The sequence below is a fragment of the Rhagoletis zephyria genome, unplaced genomic scaffold, assembly GCF_001687245.7.
Source record: "Rhagoletis zephyria isolate East Lansing unplaced genomic scaffold, Rhagoletis_zephyria_1.1 Rzeph_scaffold_00022, whole genome shotgun sequence".
In the NCBI taxonomy this organism is placed as follows: Eukaryota; Metazoa; Arthropoda; class Insecta; order Diptera; family Tephritidae; genus Rhagoletis; species Rhagoletis zephyria.
The window spans coordinates 553,560-559,893 of NW_016157106.1; positions in this window are offsets into that span (position 1 = coordinate 553,560).

A 6,334-nucleotide genomic window follows, 5' to 3' on the forward strand; every position below is an offset into this window, starting at 1 on the left:
GGGGGGGGGGGGGGGATATTAAAATGTGTACACACATGCAACAATGGATGATGGAGTTACTAAAAGTTTCAGCAGCATACTCAGACATACTAGGTAACACATATTAGTTTGAAACAAACCACACAACAACAACAACAATAACAATAAAAGACGCCAAAACGGAAAATAATTAAAAGTAAGAAACGAAAAATCCCAGACGTGCAAAATATTTTTTCGCAAAAGTGATATTAATTTCGTATTTGTATGTGTATGAAGTACTATTTACTAATTTGTTATATTGCCAAAAAGCAGGCTATGGTTGGGTTAATCGGGAGATGTAATTTAAGTTTGTCAACAGTGCGGTAATATATCGCCTTTGGGCTAATTTAAATATTAAATTTGTTAAATAGTTATAGATTTGTTTTAAAGTCGAAACAGTTTAACTTGGTTATATGTAGTTGTAAGTGTAGTTATAGATTTTGCGCTAGCATTCGTAGATATTTTAGATGTTATGCAGATGTTTATCTGCATATGTATGTATGTGCATATATATATATATATTAGTAGTTTTATATGTGTAAGTAGCTGGTAGGTTTTGTATGGATTATAAATGTAATGTTGTGTATACTTAGATACTCTTAGCTAATAAGTATACATGCGAATAAAACCACAATAAAAACATTTGGGGAGTTGCAGTCAATTTCGGTTACCATTTGGCTTTTGCATCTCCGATGTTTTTTTCATACTATTTTATGTTATACCACCAATTGAGAGAAGCTTGCCAAATTTTTTTGTCCATCCCTTTTCGAGATATCGATTGAAAAAAAATCTTCTTGGTTTTTAAAAGCCCACAACTTTGCAAAGATTTCAAATTTTATTAAATAATTTGTTTTCAAAATACTCTCGCAATATAAATTTGAGAAAATTTTCATAACCTTATTTCTCTAAAATTTTCATAGAATTTAAATTTTTTTTAGATAAAGTGTGGATTTCCAAAAAAATACGTACTGATCGCTTTTCTGGAAAATTTTTTATAGCCTATTTCTATAATGGGATAACAGTGGGATCTATTTTTATCGAATCTTTAAAATTATGGAAAACTGACAAAATTTGTCCAACTCAATGCCAAGAATTTTCACTTCATCTAATCAAAATTACAAAAAGAAAAACGGAGAAATTCTCTACCTAATTCAATGATTCTCTTTTTTAACTCATGCAATGCAATATTTTTTACTTTTTGATTAATCTGATTTGGCGCAGCCAGAGAAAAACCATCCATTTTTTAAATGCCGTTTTGCATTTTTAATTGGCTTTTGTGTCTCCAAATTTTGATCAACATTTGTTATGCTACCAGTTGATTACTCTGATTTTTCCAATTTGTTTGGTCCAACCGTTTTCGATATACTGATTTTGGAAAGAAAAAACCTTCCATTCTTTAAATGCCCATAACTTTGAGAGAAAAGGGTCGCCTGCAACCATTTTTTTTTAATTTTAATTTTTAATAGACTTTTGGAATGTAAAATCGGAAACAATTTCAAACCCCTATTTTTAAAAAATTTTTTAATTGTTAATCAAAATTTTATATTAAAAATTTGAAAATCGCAAAGAAATTTTATTTATTATTAAAAATTGTATAGAAATACGGGTTTGAAACTTTTTTCGATTTTATGTTCCAAAAGTGCTTAGAAAATTAATGGTTAAAAAAAATGCCCCAATAGGCCCTGTTTTCGCAAAGTTATGGACATTGTAAAAAAGCAATGCTTTTTTCCAAAATTCGGTATCTCGAAAACGGCTTGGACAAAATAAGCTGGAAAAAAGTCAAGGAGATCTCTCACAACTGGTACCACAACCATTTATGTAAAAACTCAGAGATGCAAAAGCCAAACTGTGTGCTACACGAGCACACCAAATACCTGAATAATTTATAAATCTCTGCATAGTTTGATTTTTGTTATAATTTAAGGAAAAAATACATTATACTCGTAAAAATTTGATGCAATATATGTATGTATGTTAGGACGGGTCAATTTGTATGGGAGATTTTTTCGAGTGTGCACGTATAGCACAGAATAATTCTATAAACAAATTTGCAGAAGAAATCATAGGTCTAAAATCTATTTATAGTTTGCCAGATTGAGAAAAGCAATTAAATTTTTGCTAATTTCGAAACCTATTTCCGCAGTTTGGCAAACTCCAAATTGATTTTACACCCATGGTTTCTTCAGCAAATTTGATTAGAGGCATACGTAGAATCTTCTTATGTTATACGCGCATAGTAAAAAAAAAAATCGACCCGCCTTAATGTATGTACCAAATATATATCTATGTAGTTTGCATACATGTTAAATAAAGTAAATATGTTTATTAGCAGAGCTTAAAGTATTTTTAGAGAAGCATTTTTGAAGTGTAAAATGAAATCGAAGAAAAAAGAATCCAAATGCTAAAATTTATTGAACGCAATGAGGCATAAAAGAATTTTTATAAATATGTACACACATATAAAGATAAAATATAATCATAATATGTATTACTTAGTAAAGATGTATGTATTTGCATTTAAATGTTTTTGGAACAAACGCACAGTTGTGTAAATGAATGTACTTTTGAAAAAAAAAAAAATCAATATTTATTTAAAAGTACAGTACGTTTTAGTATTAGCTTATAAAAAAAACATAAATATAAAAAGAAAAACGAAAAAAGTAAATAAATAAATAGGTACCACAAATGTACCTTAAACAGTCCACAAAAGCAAACATTTAATTTCGACTTCAATTACGAACTCAGCGACCCACAAGCTTCAAAAAAGATTTACGGTGATTTCGTTTCTTCCAAAAAATGTTCTACAGTGCAAAATGTGTTTGATATTACACTCAACCCTCTAAAAGGGCATGTTTTTGCCCACTAGTCCTTGTTGGGCTAACAGAGAAAGGGGCAATCAAAAGGCAACATTCTTTGGTAGAAACGAAAACACCTTTAGTTTGACAGGTGAAAATAAAAGAAAAAAAGAAAATTTGGCCCGGCTCATAGTTGACAAAATAAAGGTTTCAATAACTTTCAGCAATGTCAATTTAACAATGACCGAAAATAACCATCAAATAACAGTATTTTTATCTTTAGATCATTATTTTGTGATTTCTATATTTTTCGATAATTTTTAACAGTTATATTGGAGAGTGCATTTTTATGACCGTTTTAAATCTTTTGTGTTCGTAAAAAAATGAATCTGAAAATAGCATTTATGGTGTATTCGAAAACAAAAAATTCACAAAATAACGATTAAATTTGAGCGAAAAAAATAAACATCGAAATTTAACAATTATTTTTGATGGAAAACATAAAAATCAAAAAAAAAAAATCGTTGAATTTGATTATATGAATAGAAATTCGTTTGAAACGGTTAAATTCCGATTTTTACTATTAAAAAACCATCACCTTTACCATCCTTGATTTTTAAACATTTTTAAAGGCCTGTAGAGAATTTGGTTGGCTTTCACGCATTGTTGCTGAATTAAAAACAAAAACACTAGTTTTTGAAAATGTGCTATAACATACCTCTGTTCCATACGCTTGCCGGGCTGGGTCCGGCAATTAAAGAGTAAGAAAAATTACTCTCACATAAATTTCAGAATGTGCCAAAAGTTCCCAGAGCGTGTGGAACGCAGAAAGCTTGATTTAGTGCCCGGAATTGAGAAATCAGCTGAGTTTTGTTATTTGTGATGTTACGAAAGTAGATCAATTATACCGAAGAATAAGACATTTACGATCCAAAAGTGGAAAGTATTGGCTCTCTATTACCATTTTTCTAGCGTAAGGAATGCTATCTGGGCTGTTTTAGGTCCCAGAGGGCTCGTGTGGAACAGGGCTATTATAGAGACCCATATTTTTTTTCCTAAATCCATACATACGCAAACATAAATATACATATAATCTAGTTGTATAATAAAGGACATGTACCTACATTAGGGTGGCCTTTAAAATAACAACATCTAAATTTTGTATAGCTCCCCCTTCATTTTGTTCTACGTAGAAAATAAAGACATCCACGAAATTTTAAAGCTTAAAAAAAATTTTTAATCGCAAACAGTTTACAAAATGTTTACATACCTTAAATCTGATAAATTTCACTTATTATTGAAACTTATCCATATAAATTAATAAACTCACTGATTTATAGCTTGGTTACAATAAAAATTTTGTAGATTTTTTGCAATTTCAGAAAATGTAGTTTTCTTCAAACCCAAATTTTTTTGTTTGAAACTTTCGCGGATGTCGTGTACGTCCAACAAAATATAGGGGACCCAATGATGTTGATGTTTTTAGGACCACCCTAATTTACATCATGAACATTTTTGTATCAAGCTGAAAGGATCCTAGGAAAAATAAAATACTTAGACTCGAACCACAACCAAATAACGAAAAAAGATATTAGGAAAAGTCTGCATACTTACCAAAAGAATTACAGAACAATAAATGAAAAAATACATACAACCAACAGCAAAGTATACAAAAATCTATTTCGATGTGTACTTGTAACGAACTTTCATATAAAAAGAAATTTTGCTTTATAAATCTTTGCAGATACGAGTATTAATTGAGAGCTCAGAAAAATGCCAAACAAAAGCCTGGAGTGACTTTGAATATTCCTGCTTGCTTTTGAGTTAATTGATACTAAGAATGCTAGCAGAATATTTCTTGTAGAATGCAAAATGAGTAAGGAATTTAATAATTTGCTCGAGTAGTTTAGTAGATTGTTTTGTAAGAACTTCTTGTAAGAATATTGAAAAAGTTGGCTTTGATTAAGATGAATTGGTTTTTGAAGACTTACTTTTGAAGAAATTAGTATTAAGACAAGGGGTTTGTGAAATGTGCGTAGGTACTTATAACTACAAAAACAATAAATCTGTACAAAAATGCTCAACAACCACTTTTATAAGTTGCAAAAAATAATCAAAAAGAAGAAAAGATGGACAAAAACCAATAAAATTAGTTGTATCTGCGTTTGATGAATACATACATACATACATACCTATATTTCTAGAATACAATAATTGGCGAAAAAATTGAATTTATCGGGTATGACAGTTACATTGAAAAATTTAAAAATTTATTTAAGAGAAAAATCTAAATATTTACATATGTATGTGCAACATATATTAAAAATATTTATAAGGCTTATTGCGTTGTAATAAATGTGTAATTGAAAACAAATATAAATGAATTAATTTGTTTTATTTCGTCACAAGAGCACTGAGTTTTTAGCTATCGGAGCTAGAGGTAAAATAAAATGAATTGCAACCGGTTCAAATTTGATGAAACAGGAAATTGTATGCGCAGCACAAACTTGTCAGGAAGCTTTTCAGCAGGGCCAAAGGGCAGGCGTCAATCGGTCGAGTTTAAAAGAGTGGTCAACGACTAAAATTTGTATTTTGCACCGCTTTATTTTGTTTTACGTAAAAAAAATTTAATCCACAAAAATTTCAAAAGTTCAACAAAATTGTAGGATTTTGAAAACTATTATTTTTTTTAAATGGAAAAAAAATTCGGAAAAATATTGACTTTGACCAGCTATAACTCCGCGTATTGGAATTCATGCATATAAATTCATAAACTCGCTGAGCTATAGCTGGTAAAAGTTAATTTTTTTGGAATATTTGCGACTTAAAAAAAAGATAAATTTTTCTCGATCCCTATAAGTTGGTTCAAAATTTATAAATTTTTGTAGGAGGATTTTTTTTTGTAGGTAGAACAAAATAAAGGAGTGCCCCATGATGTTGGAATTTTAAGGACTACCCTGCGCTCACTGTGTACCATAAACTTATCATTCGCTCTAAGAGAGAGTCCTCTGCACAAAAACTCTCCATATGGCTCCATTTTAGTCAGGAACAAGAAACGGTAGGCGATCATGTTTTTAAAGCTTTAAAAATTGCGGGTGCTTTTGGTATATTTCCAGCACTACTACAAGAAGGATTGCGGATTTCTGATATTTCTATTCAGGCATAATTACTTTCTTTCAGGGACCGTAAATAGCAGTTATTTTTTCCAACAGTTAAACTTGGTCAGATATTTTTTAAATTCGAAATAAAAGTCATTCCGGATAGTAAACAAACCGTTTATCCAAATTAAACGAATTTGGTACCAAATAAAAGAGGACTTTAATTGCTTTTAAACAGAAATACCAATCGAAGGCTACCACTTCCATTTATATATTTTTATACCTTTCATGAGCATGAAATGGTATTATAACTTTGGTCCGATGTTTGTAAGTACCAGAACAAAAAGAGATAGACCCATGAAAATGTATACTTATATGATCAGAACGTCGAGCTGAGTTGATTTAGCCATGTCCGTCTGTCCG